Source organism: Chlorocebus sabaeus, chromosome 22, assembly GCF_047675955.1.
Source record: "Chlorocebus sabaeus isolate Y175 chromosome 22, mChlSab1.0.hap1, whole genome shotgun sequence".
In the NCBI taxonomy this organism is placed as follows: domain Eukaryota; kingdom Metazoa; phylum Chordata; class Mammalia; order Primates; family Cercopithecidae; genus Chlorocebus; species Chlorocebus sabaeus.
The window spans coordinates 45,317,181-45,338,933 of NC_132925.1; the positions used below are offsets into that span (position 1 = coordinate 45,317,181).

Genomic DNA, 21,753 nt, shown 5'->3' on the forward strand with positions numbered 1-21,753 from the left:
GATGCTTGTGGGCTGCTGGTCACCCTACTGTTATTAGCAGTCCACTCAGAACGCATCAACTGCCTTTGCCTTATGCTTGAACTAGTTATTACCAGGAACTAGTTATTATCAGGAAGGCCACTCTGCCTCCAAAATGGGGAGAAGGTACACGCTTACTCCCTAGGTCAGTATAAAGAATGGAAACCGGTGATGTGTAAAAATACCTGCTGATGATCTTGTCTGTATAGAAGAAGAAGCACTTTGAGATAATACTTATGTTACTCCAGCCAGACATCCTAGAGGAGATGAGCTTGTTTTGGGATTTTGATGGAAAAGGAGGGCTGAGTCTTGGTAAATGTGATAAGGCTTAGCTGTTGAGTAGGCCGAGCAAGAAAGGGTGGGGTGGAGGCAGAGCCAAGCAAAGGGCTGTGGGAAGTTTGCCAGGCCAGAGAGGAGGCGTGCACCAGGAGGTCCACAGGTAGACTGTCTGGGGCCAGTTGGGGACAGTCATAAAATTTAGACTATCCCAGCTGGAAGACCTCGCTCCTTCAGCGACCTAGACACAGGGCAGGGTGCCTTTCGAGGGGAACGACTGGATGGCTGGGAGGAAGCCAGGGGTCTGGTGTGCAGAGGCAGAGGGCTGGGCAGATCCTGCCTGTCCCTGCTAGGTTTGTGAGGCAGGTATGGGTGGGTAGTTTCTGCCTCTCTTCCCTTCCTAGCTCTTGTCTACTGAACCAAAAGGGAAATGACAAAAACTCAGCTCAAAATTCCAGCTGGAATACTTGAAACACTTGATACTTGCCAGGAAATTAGTTCTTTAAACTGATTTTTCCATATAAAACCCATCCAAGAGGTAGACGATTCAGGGTGGGACAGGATCCAAGGCTTTGTAACCAGTGGGACTCTTATTCAGGGCTTCGTTAGCAGAGGCAAAAGGACTCTGTTTGTCTGTGAAAGTTTCAGTATGTAGGATGACAGCCCTGTATGCTCTGTGGCAGCTCCTGGGATGGGGCCTCATCTTCAGCCCCAGCCCTGATTTTGTAACTGGGTGTGTGCAGTTGTCGAAGATGGCCCCAAGACCCTGTTCCAGCAGCTTAGGTGATCGGACGTGTGGGTCCCACGCAGGAGGCCACTATGAACTTTGCAGGCTGCAAATGAACCCACGGTTTGTCTTTAAGGCCCAGCAGATTTCAGTGTATGGCTGTAGGAATGGTTACCACCAGATCACCCCACCACCGGATGTTCCCCTTAATGGGTCAGCCTTGGTATCCCAAGTCCTCCACCTTCCTCCGACCCCTTAGCCTGCTGGGTGCCACAGGGCAAGGCCTGGGGCTGGACTGGGCAGGAGCCCTTGAGAGGCTTATCTGAGTCTGTGCTCCCCAGCTTGAGCACAGATCATGGGAAGTGACAGAAGCCCTTACCTGCTTCCCCCATGGGGAGAGTCGGCTTCCTCCAGCTTGGGGCACAGGGCTGGCCACTGCCAAAGCCTCAGAGGAGTCCAGCTGGGGTAAAGCAGCCATCTGGGCAGCGTCTGCTCCTGATGTTTACATCTGGGCTGTGTTTTACTGGTGACAGGAGAAACTCTGCTGAGGAGATGCTGAAAGGACTGCCAGGCAGACACGGCCCTCGGACATCTCATCTTCCTGTTCCATGTCAACCCAAGCACCCACAAGGCTGTGCTTAAAAATCGGAAAAGAGTGGCCTGACCCTGGCCAGCAGCCTGGCAGAAGCAGGGTGACTTCACATGGTTTTTCTACAAGCTCACCCAAAGCCCATAAGCCTTTTTGAGTGTTGAGAACTCGGGGCACGCTGAGGACCTCTTAGTCTTCCCAGGGCCTGGCACCCATGAGGTTTCTAACCACTGTTTGTTGAGCAAAGGAACACCCTCAACTCAAAATTCTCCAGACTTGAGACTCCCTGCCCTTGAATCTGTGCCCTCTGAGAGCCTGAGCATTGAGGAGGGTGGCTGGGAGGCTATGGGATGCATGGCCAGGGAGGAGAGAGGAGTGAAAGAGCTAAGGCAGCCAGGAAGGTACCTGCACCAGCACTGCCTGGGACAGCACGAGGGCACTGGGGAGAAGGACAAAGAAGAGGAGCCCAGCAGGCAAGAGGAGGGCTGGAGGACAGCAACGATTGGCTTCTCCTTGCTTCAAATGGGTGCCAGCGCCCAAGGGTGAGCAGCACCCCAGAGCCTGTGAGAATCCTGGGCCAGGCCATGGGCTTCCAGTGCTTGTCCACTGGGAGGGAGGCCAGGCAGAGTGAGGTGGAGACCCACACACACCAGCAGAATGCACAAGAACACATGCTCAGATGCCTGTCCAGGTGGGTGTAACTCATATGTGCACATGTTCCCAAACATGGACCTCCAGGTGCAGGTGCCCACCAGCTAGACCAGCGTATGTGTGCATTATGTGTATGACTGATATCTACATATGCGCATGGACACACACATGTCCCAGACCAGATTTGTACTGATAAGCAGAGTAGGGTGGGGTGCAAACGTCATAGGGTCACAGTTCCTAACCCCTGCCTCCACTAGCAAGCTCTGTGAGTTTAGGCAAATTACTTAACCTTGACCTTTAGTATGATGATTTTTTAATAGAGGTGAGCTCTTGCTATGTTGCCCAGGCTGGTGTCAAACTTGTGAGCTCAAGCAATCCTCCCACTTCGGCCTCCCAAAGTGCCAGGATTACAGGCGTGAACCACTGTTCCTGGACTACTTTATCTTTATAAGCCTCATTTTTCTTACCTTATAAAAACAGTGCTGACTCTAATCTCACAGAGCTGTTCTGAGATTAAATAAGATGGCTCATGTAAAGAATCTGTCACAGAGCTTGGCACATCTGCTATTGGGTCTGAGTGCTAGTGAGACGGCCACATCCAGGGGCATGAGTGGGAGCACTGTTGTCAGAGACCCTGAGGGTCCCACCCCAGAGCCCCCTTTCCTTATCTTTAAATTGGGCATGGCAGTACTCTATACCTCTCTGGCATGCTGTGGATATCAAGAAAGAACTGTGTGTGGGTGTCATGAAAGCTGGAGGGTACTGTATGAAATGCAATTGTTATAACTATCACTAGTCATCGCTGGCTCACAGACCTGCCTCCACCCCTTCCCCAGCCTGAGCAGAACCTTCTTGGCCGGTCAAAGCTCAGAAATGCCAGCAGGTGGCAGCCTTATGGGGTTGGAGGGACAATCTGCTGCAAATGCACTGCACTGCAGCCAGGCAGGGTACAGCCCCTCCCCTGAGCAGAGGGCCTGAGCCTCTGTGCACCAGCGGGAGACTGACCAGGTTCATGGACACAAAAAAACCTGAGCCCTCCCCACCTGAAGGAAGAAGAGAAAGGGCCACTCATATAGGAAAACACTTGTTGGGTTTTTAACACAAAAAGTTCCGATCTGAGAGCATTATCAATGAGTGGGGGTGGAGGGTGCTTCCATTCCTGGGAAGGAGAGGGAAAGGAACTACCTCTGTGTTAAGGGATCATGGAGTCAGAGTCAAGGGCGCTGGGCAGGCCCACCACCAGGGCCTATCTGTCTAGACCCAGCTGCTCTATCACAGTCCCCAGCAGGGTTAGCCTTTCTCCTTCCCCTTTTATTGGTTGAGTGAGTGACTAATTGATTGAATGATTACATTATGTACTTACAGAAAAGTATTCCTATTTCTGGATGCCTGCCTTAGCTGTTGTCCAGAGATTCTGTTTTTCTTCTTCTTTTTAAATAAGAGCTGAGAAAATAAAGGGTGACCACAGAGTGAGAGGGTCCTGCCCTAAATCTAAGGCTGGGGTGAATGTCACAGCCAAGTCGGCGACTTCCATCTTCCCTGGTGGCCAGCAGCCTGTGATCAAGTCCACACTGAACAGGCCCTTTGCCCAGAGGGCCTCTTGATCTTTGGAATCAGAAGCCGAGTTGGCGAATGCATTGCCAGGTGTCACTGATGCTACAGAACAGCCCTGCCAGAGCCCTTCCACAGTGAGTGCCCCCAAGAGCTGCCTCACCAGGCCATGCCCTGAGTGCCTGCAGTATGTTTTCCCTGCTGGTCCCTGAGTGGTAAAGACCCTAGAGATCCTAGCCACTCCAGCCTCCCTTCCCATGGAAACCATCCCAGAGGGAACAATTCAGATCCAGAGCAGCAGCAGAAGAAATGATCCAAGGAGGGCTGCACACAGAGAGGAGAGAGACCAGGAGAGGTGGGAAGGGATTCCAGAGAGAGCCCCAAATCAAACTGTAAGACATCTTCTAAATATTTTTAAATTGTGTTTAAAGAATAGCTGACATCTGTCAAACACTACGTGCTAGACACTATCTTAGGACTCTTATACTTTTCACCCATTGAATCCTCCCAACTATGACTGTACTGTCCACCTAACAGGGAAGTTATGTACCTTGCCCAATGCAAGGTGCTGGGGGTAACAGAGCTGGGATTTGAACTCAGGTAGCTGAGTTCCCGTGCCTAGACCACTGTGCTATATGACCTTTTAGTTAATTCCTATTATTTTGTCAGAATACTGGTGGCAGCTGAGAATTTGTCTATCAACAGAAAACACTAAAGACTATTCACTCCTCGATTTTGTTAACAGTTGTCCAAAGGTTGAAACACTGATGGTGCCTCCAGCCTTGCCAGGTTTCTGGTATTTTCCCTGCAGTGGTGGAAGCAGACCTTGAAATGGGCCTGTCTTGCTTCAATACAGGAGAGTGCGTTGTCTCAAAAACTCAGCCCCACCCTCTGTCCCTTCACTCACCAAGACTTCAAGAGCCTGGTGTTTTGTTAAGGAGAAAGCTTATCTTAAAGCCTTGTCTATCAGTCACCACTTGAGCAGGTCCCTCCACAGAGCGTAGGGCATTCTGAGAGGTGGAGTGCGTCTTCTCTTAGTAGATCTGGAAAGAGAAGACAGGGTCTCACTCTGTTGCCCAAATGGTGTGCAGTGGCTTGATCTTGGCTCACTTTCAGGCTCAAGGGATCCTACCACCTCAGCCTCCTGAGTAGCTGGACTGCAGGCGTTTGCCACCATATCCAGCTGATTTTGTATTTTTAGTAGAGACATAGTCTCCCTATGTTGCCTAGCCTGGTCTTGAACTCCTGGGTTCAAGCAATCTGCCTGCTTTGGCCTCCCAAAGAGCTGGGATTACAGTCATGAGCCACTGTGCCCAGCCCCTTTACCTCTGTTATGTTATGATGGGGTGGGACAAATTAGCCTGAATAACATTGGAAATATAACCCGTGAGCTTGTCATTAAAGCAGTTATGGCTCAGCCATCAGACAGTTTCCCTGGAAGAGCAACTAGACTGAGAACATATAGGTAAGACAGGCAACTGGGAGGGGGCAGCTGATTTTTTCTTGATATCTTTGAGACTGAATACACTCTTGCATGGAGGTACATAAACACATTGCTCATTCAAGTGTTACCAGGATCTATTTAAATAACACACGCGGCCGGGTGCGGTGGCTCACACCTGTAATCCCAGCTCTTTGGGAGGCCGAGACGGGTGGTCAGGAGATCGACACCATCCTGGCTAACACGGTGAAACCCCATCTCTACTAAAAATACAAAAAAATTAGCCAGGCATAGTGGCGGGTGCCTGTAGTCCCAGCTACTCGGGAGGCTGAGGCAGGAGAATGGCGTGATCCCGGGAGGCGGAGCTTGCAGTGAGCTGAGATCGCACCACAGCACTCCAGCCTAGGTGACAGAGCTAGACTCCATCTCAAAAAGTAAATAAATAAATAAATAAATAAATAAATAAATAAATAAATGAAAATAACACGTGCCTGGGAGCAATGTGTGCTGTTCTCATTTCCCTCCATGACAGTCCCACTACAGTAGATAGGAAAATGTCATAGAAGGTGAGTCTAGATTTCTCCTAAGCCTTTTACAAATGTCCTCCATGAAATTCTTGTATATAAGATGGTGAAAAATGAATGGGATGAGTGTATAGTTGGGTACAATTGCTGTGGATAAACTGCACGGACAAAGTGTGTGTTAGGAGAATACAGTGAGCTTTAGGTGGAATGCAGGTCTCTGGTGACGGCCACAGAGCTCCTCCCTTGATTGTTGTGTTTGACTTTTAAAACAATCACTTCCTTAGATCAGATCAAAGATATGCTTATACGATGGGCAGATGATGCAAAACTGGTATAGTGGGCTTCATATTATAATAGATCAAAATCAAGATGTAAAATTATCTGGGCAGATTCGAACACTAGGTCAAAATTAACAAGGGCAAATTTCATGTCTGAGATCTACATTTTAAAATAAACATATATGTATCACTCACCCAGTTTTTTTGTATCTACCCTAGAGAAGCACTTGTACATGTGTACAAGGAGACGCTGCTTATGATGATTTTAAAAACCAGAAATAATCAAAGAATTGCTAAGAAAACTACAGAATATCTACACTGTGAAATATACTATGCAGAAGATTTCCAGGACATGTTGCAAGGAGAAAACTTGCAAAATGATATGTTAACTTCAAACACACATACACAATTTACACATTTCTGCTGATATCTATCTACCTATGTAAATGCACAGAAAGGTCTGGAAGGACCCCTAATAACTAATACGAGGATCTACCTCCAAAGAGAAACTGAATTAATATGGAGTTCAAAAGGGCTTTGGCTTTACGAATAACCTCTGAAATTCAGAATGTATTTGTGTTCAACTTGTGTAATTAAGCTTTCTTTTTGCCTTGCTTTCAGCTTTAAAAAAAAAAGTTTTACAATGCGGGAAAGGATACAAATTCTTGGGCTTTCAGTTACCACAAAGCTAAAAGGAGTCAGCATTGTGGAAACGCTACAGAAAGCTAACTCATACTATACAGAATGTGTTAGAAGTTTGGTGTTCAGACAGCCTGCAAGTACTAGAGTTCACTAAGATGATCATGTCTGGAACATCGGGTTGGATCCAATTCTGGCAGCAGGAACATTGGCAACATAGAATGCAACTAGAGGAAAGAAATGCTACGGGGATTCTGAAAAAGTATGACATCAGAATAATAAATATGGAACTACAACTGTTTAACCAGAAGACAAAAAGATTATGCGGGAAACAAACACATTCCTTCAAATATTTGAAGGCTTACTGTATAGATGAATCACTAAACTTATGAGTTTCTCCAGAGGTAAACATGAAGACAAATAAATACAAGTGATTTTTTTCTATTAAAAAATAAATAGGCCGGGCGCGGTGGCTCATGCCTGTAATACCAGCACTTTAAGAGTTCAAGGCAGGTGGATCACCTGAGGTCGGGAGTTCGACACCAGCCTGACCAACATGGAGAACCCTGTCTAAACTAAAAATACAAAATTACCCAGGCATGGTGGCGCATGCCTGTAATCCCAACTACTCGGGAGGCTGAGGCAGGAGGATCGTTTGAACCAGGGAGGTAGAGGTTGCAGTGAGCCGAGATCATGCCATTGCACTCCAGCCTGGAACAAGAGCGAAACTTCGTCAAAAAATAAATAAATAAAAAGAAAAAACACTCTAACTAACAAGAATGAATGACAAAATAGCCTGTCAAGTCAGATCATGAGCTCCCTGTCATTGGAGGTATTCAACTAAAATACTGTATATAAAAAGATGTTGGGTTTTATTAGAAGAAAAATTATGTAATCTTTAATATTTCCAACAATTCTAATGTTCTATGATTCCATATTTTGACTGCAGAATCAATTTTCAATTAATGTATATTCTCATTGATTCCAAATCCCACAAGTGGTATACTCTTCCACCAGGTGGCTAGATGCCTTGGGCTCTGGGTCCTAAATGTTAGGTGTGGTTAAAAAGAAGTTAGCATAGTTTAATACTTTTAAAAATAAAATAATATCCTTTGCCCATTTTTTGATGGGGTTGTTTGTTTTTTTCTTATAAATTTGTTTGAGTTCTTTGTAGGTTCTGAATACTAGCCCTTTGTCAGATGAGTAGATTGCAAAAATTTTCTCCCATTCTGTAGGCTGCGTGTTCACTCTGATGGTAGTTTCTTTTGCTGTGCAGAAGCTCTTTAGTTTAATTAGATCTCATTTGTCAATTTTGGCTTTGTTGCCATTGCTTTGGTGTTTTAGACATGAAGTCCTTGCCCATGCCTATGTCCTGAATGGTATTCCCTAGGTTTTCTTCTAGGGTTTTTATGGTTTTAGGTCTAACATTTAAGTCTCTAATCCATCTTGAATTAATTTTCATATAAGGTGTAAGGAAGGGATCCAGTTTCAGCTTTCTATATATGGCTAGCCAGTTTTCCCAGCACCATTTATAAAATAGGAAATCCTTTCCCCATTTCTTGTTTTTGTCAGGTTTGTCAAATATCAGATGGTTGTAGACGTGTGGTATTATTTCTGAGGGCTCTGTTCTGTTCCATTGGTTTATATCTCTGTTTTGGTACCAGTACCATGCTATTTTGGTTACTGTAGTCTTGTAATAATAGTTTGAAGTCAGGTAGCGTGATGCCTCCAGCTTTGTTCTTTTGGTTTAGGATTGTCTTGGCAATGTGGGCTCTTTTTTGGTTCCATATGAACTTTAAAGTAGTTTTTTCCAATTCTGTGAAGAAAGTCATTGGTAGCTTAATGGGGATGGCATTGAATCTACAAATTACCTTGGGCAGTATGGCCATTTTCATGATATTGATTCTTCCTATCCATGAGCATGGAATGTTCTTCCATTTGTTTGTGTCCTCTTTTATTTCATTGAGCAGTGGTTTGTAGTTCTCCTTGAAGAGGTCCTTTACATCCCTTGTAAGTTGGATTCCTAGGTATTTTATTCTATTTGAAGCAATTATGAATGGGAGTTCACTCATGAGTTGGCTCTCTGTTTGTCTATTATTGGTGTATAAGAATGCTTGTGATTTTTGCACATTGATTTTGCATCCTGAGACTTTGCTGAAGTTGCTTATCAGCTTAAGGAGATTTTGGGCTGAGACGATGGGGTTTTCTAAACATACAATCATGTCATCTGCAAACAGGGACAAGACTTCCTCTTTTCTTAATTGAATACCCTTTATTTCTTTCTCCTGCCTGATTGCCCTGGCCAGAACTTCCAACACTATGTTGAATAGGAGTGGTGAGAGAGGGCATCCCTGTCTTGTGCCAGTTTTCAAAGGGAATGATTCCAGTTTTTGCCCATTCAGTATGATATTGGCTGTGGGTTTGTCATAAATAGCTCTTATTATTTCGAGATACATTCGATCAATACCGCATTTATTGAGAGTTTTTAGCATGAAGGGCTGTTGAATTTTGTCAAAGGTCTTTTCTGCATCTATTGAGATAATCATGTGGTTTTTGTCTTTGGTTCTGTTTATATGCTGGATTACATTTATTGATTTGCATATGTTGAACCAGCCTTGCATCCTAGGGATGAAGCCCACTTGATCATGGTGGATAAGTTTTTTGATGTGCTGCTGGATTCGGTTTGCCAGTATTTTATTGAGGATTTTTGCATGGATGTTCATCAGGGATATTGGCCTAAAATTATCTTTTCTTGTTGTGTCTCTGCCAGGCTTTAGTAGCAGGATGATGTTGGCCTCATAAAATGAACAGACACTTCTCAAAAGAAGACATTTATGCAGCCAACAGACACATGAAAAAATGCTCATCATCACTTGCCATCAGAGAAATGCAAATCAAAACCACAATGAGATACCATCTCACACCAGTTAGAATGGTGATCATTAAAAAGTCAGGAAACAGGTGCTGGAGAGGATGTGGAGAAATAGGAACACTTTTACACTGTTGGTGGGACTGTAAACTAGTTCAACCATTGTGGAAGACAGTGTGGCGATTCCTCAAGGATCTAGAACTAGAAATACCATTTGACCCAGCTATCCCATTTTTGGGTATATACCCAAAGGATTATAAATCATGCTGCTATAAAGACACATGCACACGTATGTTTATTGTGGCACTATTCACAATAGCAAAGACTTGGAACCAACCCAAATGTCCATCAATGACAGACTGGATTAAGAAAATGTGGCACAGATATACCATGGAATACTATGCAGCCATAAAAAAGGAAAAAAAGGATGAGTTCATGTCCTTTGTAGGGACGTGGATACAGCTGGAAACCATAATTCTCAGCAAACTATTGTAAGAACAGAAAACCAAACATCGCAAGTTCTCACTCATAGGTGGGAATTGAACAATGAGAACATTTGGACACAGGAAGGGGAACATTACACACCAGGGCCTGTTGTGGGGTTGGGGGAGGGGGGAGGGATAGCATTAGGAGATATGCCCAACGTAAATGATGAGTTAATGGGTACGGCAAAGCAACATGGCACATGTATACATATGTAAGAAACCTGCACGTTTGTGCACATGTACCCTAGAACTTAAAGTATAATAAAAAATTAAAAATAAATAAATAAATAATAAAAATAAAATAACAAGAGAACAGAGTGCAAGCACTAAGCCAAAAAAGTAATCCCTTTTAAAGAAACAAGTAAGTATCATTCATAATCTTTCTGATTATTCCATCACAATGATTCTTAATCCATCTGCTTTTCTCTTGTACATTTCTTTTGTACAGGGTCTACAGAGATGACCCCTTATCTTCTGTGGCCGCCTCTCTCTGGTGTCAAGTTTCCTGACTTGTATACAGTTCCTCATCCCCACGTCTGTCCTTGATGCAAAAATCCCCTCGGCTTCCTCTGCAGCTGCAGATCATGTTTGCTCCCACAGTCTTTCTTCCCGACCCAAGAAGAACTATCTGTAGGGTCAGAAAACACCCCAGCCTCTTCCTGCTTCTAGCCTTCCTGCTCTGTATCCACACAGCTGAAGCCACAAAACAAGCAAGCAACAAACAAAAACAGAATAGGCCGCACCCTGACAGCATGAAAATATATGATTATCTTTTCCCAAAGAGAAGAGAATAATCTTCCACTAAGCTCTTAGAAAACTTTCCATCTCCAGCCACAGCTGTTGGCGTGGTGTTTCTTAAAATTTGAATACAATCAACAACCCTTGTCCCAGTCCCTAGAAACCTTCGAATGTTAACAGCTGCCTTGGTTGAGAGTGAGAGATCACTTCAGAAAACCTAGTACTAAGGAAGTATTTCTGTAAGTGCTTACGAGTGAATGCAAATAAAACAAGATTTTTTAAACTGAGACTTAAAGCAATTTTACTATGTACCTGAGTGAAGATTCTACTCATCTTTCTAGTCTCAGGTGAAAGATCTCTTCTTCCAGCAAGCCCTGGGGATGTTAGGACTATGTTTGTTGTCTCTGCTATGTGCTCCCATATCCTCCTCAGTGTCTCCCATCACAGCCCTGTACCTCCCCAACCACAGCCCTGCACCTGCCCTGTCACCATCCTTACCACGTGCATTATGGCCACTCTACCAGCCTGTTTCCCCATTACACGGCAGGGCCTAGATTGTACCTGATGCTTTTATCACTGAGCCCCTAAACACAGTAGGACCCAATAAATATCCATGAGGCTATTATAAATAAACACATTATCAATTAACTAATTAATGTGGAACCCAAGTCTAGGCAGCTGTTTCACTGAGGTAAATATCCATTCCACAAACACTTTGTGTCTCTTATGCTAGGTATAGTACAGAATGAGTCACACCCAGGTCCTGCCCTCAAACAACATACAGTTGAGTAAGGAAGTCAAGACAAGTACACAAATACCTATGGCACAAAATATATAATGGAGCACCACAAAAAGATGAATATTAGAGGATGGAAAAACAGGAGCAAAGGCACAGAGATCACCAAGTAGTTCACACTGGAGCTAAGCCTATGGGACAGGTAATACTAGGGCCAGAGCCTAGAGGTCCTTGACTAATACCTTTCAGTAGTTGGTATATGCCAGGCTAATTGCTTTACATTCATGATCTCATTTATTCTTTGAAACAATTCTATGCAAAACCCCCTATCACAAAGAAGCAAACGGGTTGACAGAAGTCAAGAAAATTGCCCATTATGTCACAGTTGATAAGTGGCAGAGCTAGGATACACACCCAGGCCAGCCTTATGACCATGGCAGCAATGCTGCAGTGCTTTGGAGCCTGGGATGCCAAGTTTAGGAGTTGCTACTTTATCCAGTGGGAGCTACTTGGAGCAGGAGCATGCCACAGTGCAAAGACTGTGCTTGGGAAGACGTATCAGACAGTAATGGGGAAAATAGATTGGGAGTCAGGTTTGAAGCCTATTGCAATAGTCCCAATGTTGTATCATTAAACTTCTGAACTGGAGAGTGGCGGTAGGACTGGCAAGGGGATTCGGAGCTGAGGAACTCCAGAGGAAGAGCAGGGACAATCAAGGATGATCCCAAGCTATGCACCTGAATGACTGGAAGGATGAGGATTTGGAAGTGGCTCTGCATATGTGCATGCCATGGGAAAGAGTAGGAATTAATGGGTGGGAGTACTGCAGCCTTAAGTCCTCAGGAGCTCCAAACCAGGGGGCAGCCTAAATCCTCCCCACTCTCTTCCTCTCCCTACGCATTGCTGCTACCTGCAAAAGCTTCCTGAATTCCCTGAGCCTTCCCACCCATTTGGGGCATCTGAGCTCAGCAACCCACAAAAGCAGAGGGGTAATAATGTGACATGAGGCATCACACAACCATGTCCACCCAGGTCTACTCTCCTCTGAGAGCCAGACTGACCCAGCACAGACAATGTCAGGTCCAAACCAGCACCAAGAAGTGGAATAGCAGCAGACAGGAGTTAGAGGCCACAGGTAGTGATTCTGACTCCTTCTCTGACTTCCTGTAACCTTGGGCCAGAAGCTTAACTTCTCTGGATCTCAGTTTCCTAATCTGTAATCCGAGGAGTTTGAACCAGAATCAGAAGTTGCAAACTAGGGGCACACAGGACAAACTCATCTTGTAAATGGACTTTGACCAACACAATGTCTTTTAATTAGCTTCAACATTTAAAAACCAGGCCATTTCACAAAGAAAGTGCATATTTGCTGCCGTTCTTGAGGCAGGAAGGTCTGGCAACATGGAGCCCACATTCCTACATGGCATCAATCAGCTGGGGCTCAGTAGCTGCTGGGACACCACCCTCCAGTTTGCCACAGTCCCCACCACCCCTACAGTCCCTGATTGCTGCCACTGATCATCTATACATGAGCCATTTTGATCTTTTATGCTAATGGTCTGGCTCCTATAGGGAATTGAGTTCACAACCTCTACAGAAAACGATCTAAAATATCATCATTGCAAGACTCAGGAACTGGAGACATTAAACAGAAGCAAAGAGGAGTTGGGAGTGATTTTCCCTCAATGGAAGACGCAGGCTCCTCAGAGGAGCAAGGGCTTGCTACAGCGGATGAGGATGGTTCATTAACACGTGTGTCAGGCCTGCCCACCACCCCACACCACACCCTCAATACGGCACAAGGCCAGATGACATCAGCCTTGGACACAGTCAGAGAAACCCCATCATGAAGCAATTTGCTTCCCCAGCCATTCTAATTTAACAATTAGCTTAACAACTCTGGTCAGGCACTTGCTGCTGGAGTGGAGAAACGATCCTGATCAGCAGAAGCTTCAGCCTAGAAGCTTCAGGAACTCCCCTCCTATCCCCCCCAGCTTCCTTTGCTTCCCTTGGGTTTGTGTCTCCTGCTCACACAGATAGATATTCTAAATATCTCCAAAGAGGTTCCACCTTCTCCTTGAGCTCCCCAGTTGGGCTCCTTGGAAATTCTCCAGCAAAATTAGTTTCTCCTGCTGCCACTTCAGCCCATTCTCTTAGTCTGTCCTGCAGAGATTCTATCCTGCAGCATGTCAGGGCAGTATGCAAGATGGGGTGTGGAAGGAAGCCTGCACATAGGCCACACTGCAGACACAGAGGTACACTCACAAGGCTGGCAACCTTGGGTCGTCCTTGGTGCAGATCCTGACTCAGAGCACAAGCCTCAGGAACAGAGTTTGCCCTGACTCAGACAGCATGCTCAGCTCCGCATCTGCATTGCCAAAGGGCCTTGTGGTAAGAATGCATAATACTCCCTCTACAGCTTGTCCTGCTCCTGCCTCAAGCTGCACCCCAAACCCGAATGCCAAATTTCAGAGAAAGAGAGTGAGATTATTAAAGGGGGATCAAAAGGAAAAGTTTATAAAGTCACAGTCTATTATTTTTAAATATAGTATTAGAATTCCAGGATAGATGGGGTGAAAGCCAGGGCCTGAAATAGCAGACCCTCAAGAAAGCAAGCATCCCTGCATGACCAGATAGAGATTTCAAAGAGAACCTGGAGAAAGAAATGGCTCATAAAAATGGAAAAACAACCAGGAAAATAATCAGACCAAAAATAAACCTGAGACATGCCAATGCCAAGGTCAATCCCAAAGGTTATTTTGTTCCAATGGGGCCAAATCAGTGGAACCAGTTGATGATACTCTTAGTACAAGTGGTGTCCTCAAGAATGAAAATCCTTCCCAACTTGCCCTCCTTGACGGACAGGAGCGAGGTCAGGGTTGAAACTGCAGTGAGGGCATGGGAACCTGACTGACAAATGAAGTGTAAAGAAATCACCAGAACCATATGGCATCCACCTGGGAGTCCTAAAGGAATTCAAGGGTGAAATTGTGTCGAGGCTGCCCAAAATGTGTAACCTCTGATTACAAAGTCACTCATGCTCTAGAACTGGCAGAGTGCCCATGTAGCCTCCATTCATAAGAAAGGATCCAGGGAGAATTCTAATTTTCATACCAGGAAAGTAGGCAGGACATAGCTTAAGAATAGGACTACCGGGCATGCAAGCAAGCACGATCTATCAAAGGAAAAGACAGTACGGCTCTTATAAAAGCAAAGCTTGTTTGTAATAGTTTTTTTTTTTTGAGACGGAGTCTCGCTCTGCCACCCAGGCTGGAGTGCAGTGGCCGGATCTCAGCTCACTGCAAGCTCCGCCTCCTGGGTTCACGCCATTCTCCTGCCTCACCCTCCCGAGTAGCTGGGACTACAGGCGCCCACCACCTCGCCCGGCTAGTTTTTTCGTATTTTTTAGTAGAGACGGGGTTTCACCGTGTTAGCCAGGATGGTCTCGATCTCCTGACCTCGTGATCCGCCCGTCTCGGCCTCCCAAAGTGCTGGGATTACAGGCTTGAGCCACCGCGCCCGGCCTGTAATAGTTTTTGAGAGAGTAAATATGAATGTGAATTAATGAAAATCTGTCCATTTACATAAATTTAATTTACATAAAATTTCCAAGATACTATAGTAAAAAGCTTTTTTAAGTTGAATAACAATACAACAGGAAAAACACTTTTTCAGTGAACTACTTGGAGGCCAGAAACAAAATGAAAAAATTCACTGACACATCTCCAAATTAAACAAATTTTAATTTGCGGTTCATAAGCCATCAGGACACTAGAACTTGTCTTATATAACATTCTTGTAATGTGTAGGAGGGCGCTAACGTGAGGTACTCTACGGGTCTACACTCTTCCAGGCAGGAGAAAGAAACGCTGATCAAGAGAAATGATAGGACAGTCTTTCCGGGTTCTAAGAGTTGATGGAGAAGAGGTGACTGAGTTTCAGTGGGATGGGATCTATCTACTTCATAATAGCTCCTTAGTCTCCCCTCTCCAGATAAGATAAATTCTGGGCTCCATTCTCTGGACCTTGCGATTGTGGGCTCGAAAATATACATATATCTGGAAAACAGGAACAAATGCAGATTTAAGTCACAGAAAATGCTTCTGACTAGACTATCAAAGAGATTGTCCACTGCATTTGGTTAAACCCTGACCAGTCAGGCCTGCCATGGCCCTGCCCTCCCTTCTTCATTACAGTGCCCATTCAATGCATGGAGCTCCAGATTTAGAAATTCAGAGCACACACTCATAGAAAAGTCATTCTGAAGCTATGAACCGAGACTTCTAAAACAAACAATAGAGTATGACTGGATTTACCCATTCCTTCAATTTTTGTTACTGCATCTCTGTCTTGGGCATATAGCAGGGAGCTGACTGTAGAAATGCAAACCTGAGTAAGCTCAGCACCCCCTGCCTAGCCCCACTGTTTCCTTGTAACCTATCATCCATTTATTCTGCTTCTCCTACTACCTCCAACCTGGTAAGAGGCATTGCAACACTTTCTTAGCCTCTATCTCTGCTATCCAAGTCCCTTCATTCCTTCAAAACTACAGGCAACAGAACTTCTCCCCTCAGTCATCCTATAGCATGATGGGACCTTGAAACTTACTACACCATTCTGGGCTTGAGATCAGTGCCTTGATGGAGAAGTCAGAGACAAAAGACTTCTACGTTGTGTCACCTGTAAAAGCCTGTTCCAATAAATTATAGTAGCTATGTGCTTAGGTTCAAATCCTGGCACTCCTAATTATGAGTTGAGTGAACTCAGAGCTCAATATCCTCATTTATCAAACAGGTAAAATAGTGTTTATCTACTTAAAAGGGCAGTTCTGGGGATCAATTGTGGTAATGCTTATTTTAAAGAGCTTGATACAGTAGTTAGTGCATAGAAAGCAATCCACTGATATTAGCTAGTACTAACATCTTCCTAAACAGAAGATTTATTCCTTTTTAAATTTTCTCCTCAGTCTAAATGCAGCTTTTAAAAGGCTACTTTAAAAAGTGGGCGGTGACTGATGTTAGGTCTGTGTTCTACAGTTCCTTGGCTCTTGGTTGTCCCTATAGTATCTTTTTTACAGTATTTTCTTGGGTTTGTCTATATATTGCTTAATAAATTGTGAAGTCGTTCCTATGTGTCAATGTCATTGCCGCCTGTTCTTGAGTAAAGTTTGCATGGAAAAGGCAGCACGCCTGCAATTTTAAAAGGAGTGGGCCATTTACTGCTTCCAAGAGGCTCCACAGATGACACTGTTCTTGATTAACCCACACGTAAAGGGTGCGTACTCTGAAACTAGACTGGGTCAGTACTTTGAGAGCAGATCTATCATTGGGTGAGGATTTGTATTAACCAAGCTCACAAGGCTGATGTATAAGCCAGAAACTCCGTATCTTGAGTGCCAAAAGTGACAACAAAACACAACTGCCACAGGACCCTGGAGTGCTCAGGTCAGTGTAATCAGTGTAGGCTGAAACACTGGGGACGCCAAGCTGTCATTGGAACGTTGCATGATGAACATGTAATCAAGGCTTGGGAAGTCTGCAGAACAAGCCATGGTTCAACATCAGCAGGCCATGATGGGATGGACTAGCAAGAATAGTGCTGGTCCTGTTGGAGAACCAAATGGCCCTGGTGGGCAGCCAGAGTCTGAATGGGCACCACCAGCTTCTGCTTCAACTTGCCTTTCAGGAGTGCCCTGGCTGGCCAGCACCTTTTATACAATCTTTCTCCAAATTGCACTCAGAACAATTAATTAGGTTTTATATTACTAAATTACAATCACATTTCAGCCAATATCCCTGACATCATTTCCAGGTCACAGTGATGGAGTCTTTTGCTTCACATATTTGCAAAACACCTTCTGGTCCATAGCTACAGATGGTAGATCCCATCCATGTGGGATACATGGATGGAAGTAACTGAACCGTCAGAAGCAGCTTCATTTCTATTATTTCCAGGTTCCTGGGGATGTGGGAGGATGGGCTTCACGATTACCTCCAGGAAACTGCTATGGGCTAAATTCCCCCCCAACTTCTCTTTTATTTCAAGGTTATTTCACAAGTAAAACAGGAATTCATTTGCAGTAACCACCTCATCAATGGCATTGATTGACTTGTCAGGTGAAACTGCAGATATTTGCTTTATTAACAGGAAGATACCACTTTCAAGTGTTGGTTGGAAAGAGGGAGAGAGACAGACAGAGGGACAGAAAGAGACACAGAGAGCAGATACAGGGAGCAGAACAGAACAGAACAAGTCCAGGAATAAGAGTGCACTGAGCTGCTGCCTTTACAAGGACTTGCAGAAGGACGTGTAATGTGTTCCTGGATTGTATTTAGAAAATTGATATCCACTACTTAAAAAGGAATAGCTCCTCTCCCACTACATTTACCCTGGCCAATATCCTCTTTTTCTTCCCTAGTGTCAACAGTCCACGGAAAAACATCCAGCTTTAGTCGTCAGAAGAAAGAAACTTGAAACCTGGCACAGAAATACATCTTATTCCTCAAGTCTCAGACTCGTTAGCCTAGAAGAGATCTTCAAGAGGTCTTTTATGAATCTCTCTGACCCAAGACCTGATGTGCCTAAGGGAAATTCTAACAGAGGAGACACTTTGCCAGGGAAATTCTCACTTTCCTACATAGTCGTGACATGGACATCTTCTCTCTTTCTCTGGGAGAAAGTGTCGATGAAAAGAGCTATGGTTCAGATGTATCCCTTCCAAAATTCAGATGTTGAAACTTGACAGCCAATGTGATGGTATTAAGAGGTGGGGTCTTTAAGAAGTGACTAAATTATGAGGGCTTTTCCCCTCATCATGAATGAGATGAAGGCCCTCATAAAAGAGGACACAGCGTTCAAGGCACCATCTTGGAAACAGAGACCAAATCCTTACAACAAACCTGCCAGCTCCTTGATCTTGGACTTCCCAGCCTCCAGAACTATGAGCAATAAATTTCTGTTCTTTATAAATTACCAAGTACCAGGTATTTTGCTAGAGCAGCACAGATAGACTAAGATGTCTTCAGCTCTCCTCTTTTGGGCTAGGTTGCAAGGCAACGTTGATGAAAAGAACCCAAGCTTTGGAGCCAGACAGCCCTAGGTGAGATCTTCGTTTTGAACATTTCTGGCAAATCACTTAACCTCTCTGGGTATGTTTTCACAGCTATAAATGGGAGTAACGACTACCTTTCAGAGTTGTTGGGAGAAATAGATTGCATTTGGAAAGTGCTTAGTTAATGGCTGCTTTTATTTTAAGTGAATTTCCAGCAAACTTATACCTGCAAGGGATGGGATGACACCATTAGAGAAGTCACCCACCAGGTAGCACCTGACTGATCTCAGATCACCAGGCATCCCAGCACACCTATGCAGGCATGTACACCATGCCCCCCATGTCATCTAATCAGGCACAAGGCTGCCTCCCTCCCCTTCCTGATCACCTTCCACATAGAAATGCTAAGTTTTAAACATGAGGTTTAAACATGAATAGAAACCTTTCAATGATGGACATCAGCACACACACACAAAAGATAGTTGAAGAGGGCAAGATAAGGCAGAAAGTATCCCTGATTAAGGCAATTTCAGTCACACAAACATTTTATATGTGAAAGTGACTTTGTCATTTAGTGAAATCCTCTCTTTTTATAGGTGGCAAAACTGAGATCTAGAAAGGAGAAGGGACAGGCCCATGACAATGACAGAGGAGTCCTTAAACCAAGACCTCCTGACTGAGGACCCACTGAAATTGACACACAAGGCAAATGCCAGAGGAAGGGAAGGTCAAGCTTACATTTACTTAGCTGCTACTCTATAAACAACACTGGGACAGGCACTGAGACTTAGGAAACAAGTTCCCAGCTGTCCTCCAGGAGCTTAACCTCTATCTAGCTGGGTAGCAAACACCTACCACGTGAAAGAGCAATAATGAAAGGGGGTTTGTGATGACAAGTCATGGAATGTGTTCAGGGAGATCAGCGATGGAAACAGGGTGATGTCATAGAAGATCTCTTCCCCACAGGTAGTGGGACATGCTGCAGCCTCATGAAGACCATGGCTAGGATGCAAAGAACATTCAAGCAAAGGTTCCAGCAGAAACAAAGTCTTCGGATCTAGATTCAGTATGGTATGTTCTCAGTAAAGAGAGAATGCCAGCAGGTTCTGCAAGGACCTGGTAAGTATGTACGTGGATGCTTCCTGGACCTCTCACCACCGATCACCGAGCTTGGTACTCAGAGCAGAGACTTTTTCAGGACTGCAAGTTTTTCAGCCATCACCACTTCACAGTCTCTGCCTTTACTCCACACCTGCTATCTTTAACAGTGGTCTCTGTCCATAAGCCTTAGAGAGCAGAATATAGGGATCAAATCCAGCTAACTGTACTAACTTTAATCCTATCTTCATCTCATTTTTCCTACCTTAATTTTTCCTCTGCCTGTATTTCATCACCTCCCTATTTTTCTTTATCTTGTTGTGGTACACAAAAATTTTTAAGCTGTTGTAAATCCCTTTCAAAGCAAGATAGTATCTAAATACATGCCTGCTAGTCAAGCCCATTTGCACAGCAGCCTGACGAGAGAGGCTCTCCAGTCTCTCCTCCAGAAATAGCTTGGCCTTCCCACTCACTGACTCACCAAATTCATCCTTCCAGGCCTAGGTCAAATGTTCTACAAACCATTCCCTAACTCCCCCAGGCAAAGCTCACCTCCCTTTCCTCTGAGCTTCAGCTGCATGTGGTATCTACTCCTTTACAGCACTTACCTAGTCCACTCTGCAATCCACTCTAAACACTGCTCAAAAATTAATTTTGCTAAAGCAAAGCAGTCCTATCATATAATTTCCTCACTCAAAAATACTCAATGGTTCCCCACTGCACAGTGAAGGACTCTCTCACTTTACTACAGTTTACATTGATTTTCTATTTTTGCCCTATACACCTAAAAATCCAACCTGCCTGCTTTTCTCAAGCATGCCCTGTTCCCTGCTACAAGTAAATGGGAGCAGCAGATTTGGTGTGATTCTGTCTAGCACTGACCCCGGGCTGTGCACGACATAGAGGGACATGTATCGACTCAGCTCTGGGATATCCCCAGTCTCTCAGACATCTTAACCACGTTCCCTCAGTATTTCCTCCTCCTCCTCCTCCTCCTGACAGGTTTCCATGAATTCCTTTCCCCCCAGCGCGATCCAACAGAAAGAATGTGGACTATGGAACTAGACAAATAGACCACTTGGTTCAAGTCTTAGCTCTGCCACTTAATAGCTGTGTGACTTTAGGCAAGTTCCTAGCCTATTTCTTTATCTTAAAAATGGAGACCACAAAGGTCATTTTAAGGATGAGATATTTGTGAAAATGCTTGACTTTATACCAAAAGTGCGGAGGCTTTCAATAAACACTAGGTATGATTACTAATGATTATTGTCCTTGCTGTTATTCATGCTTCAATATCCAGAAAGACCAAAGCAGGAGGTCAGACACCCATTTTACATCCTCAGTCTTCAGTCTCAATGCAGGCACTGCCACGGCCTGGAGACCCTTTTCACATCACAAATCACATTGCTACCTCATGCATCCAGTGGAAAATGTCACACTGTTCCGTCCTGAGACCATCACTCAGTGCGGGCTCCTCTTTATCCCTCCCCAACTCCTCCAAGCTCCATGATAATTTTTTTCTTTTTGTAAAAATGATATGTCCCCAGTGCTTCTGTCAATAAGCATTATTCAACTGCTAGGGAAAGGGTGTAAATCAATAAATATTTAAAATCTACCAGGCTTCTCTATCATCTCCAGACATGGCAGGGCAGAGGCCTCGATGTTAGTCTGTGATGAAGGCAGATGGGGAAGGGGGTTTTGCACTAGCTGCCTCTTATTTGTGTCTCTGGCCTAAGCACAGATATTAACTACGTTAGGTGGAAACAGAGGTGCTGCTAGATGAACTCTAAAGATTAAATCTCACTATATAGCACACTCAGCAAAAAAGAAGCCTCCCAGGAACTTTAAACGTAGATGGATGTGGGACTGTCATCGGTGTCACTGGGCCAACCAGCCTTTTTGGCTTTAGTTCTAATTTCACAAAGCAATCTGGATGCTCACATGCTGCCACCTCACAGGATGTCACAGAGGCTGCTACCCGTGGAAAATCAGGTTACACCAAGTGGAGGCTGACAAGGGCCCAGGCGAGTACACTGAGTTCCACAGATGGAGGTGGGTGGTTTCCTCCCAGAAGGATGACCA

General features: G+C 44.6%; 1 long non-coding RNA gene across 7 annotated transcripts in view; it reads right to left on the reverse strand.

Moving 5' to 3' along the window:
• The window catches only part of LOC103228142 (uncharacterized), a 138,692-nt gene that overhangs the window by 36,948 nt on the left and 79,991 nt on the right, over window positions 1-21,753 (reverse strand). The window contains exon 1 of one of the 7 annotated variants that reach the window (XR_012090547.1): window positions 1,401-1,528. The exons of the other annotated variants lie outside the window; for them this stretch is intronic. This is a non-coding gene — a long non-coding RNA (uncharacterized lncRNA). Of the gene's footprint in view, window positions 1-1,400; window positions 1,529-21,753 lie in introns of those variants that run through there. 7 annotated transcript variants of the gene reach the window in all.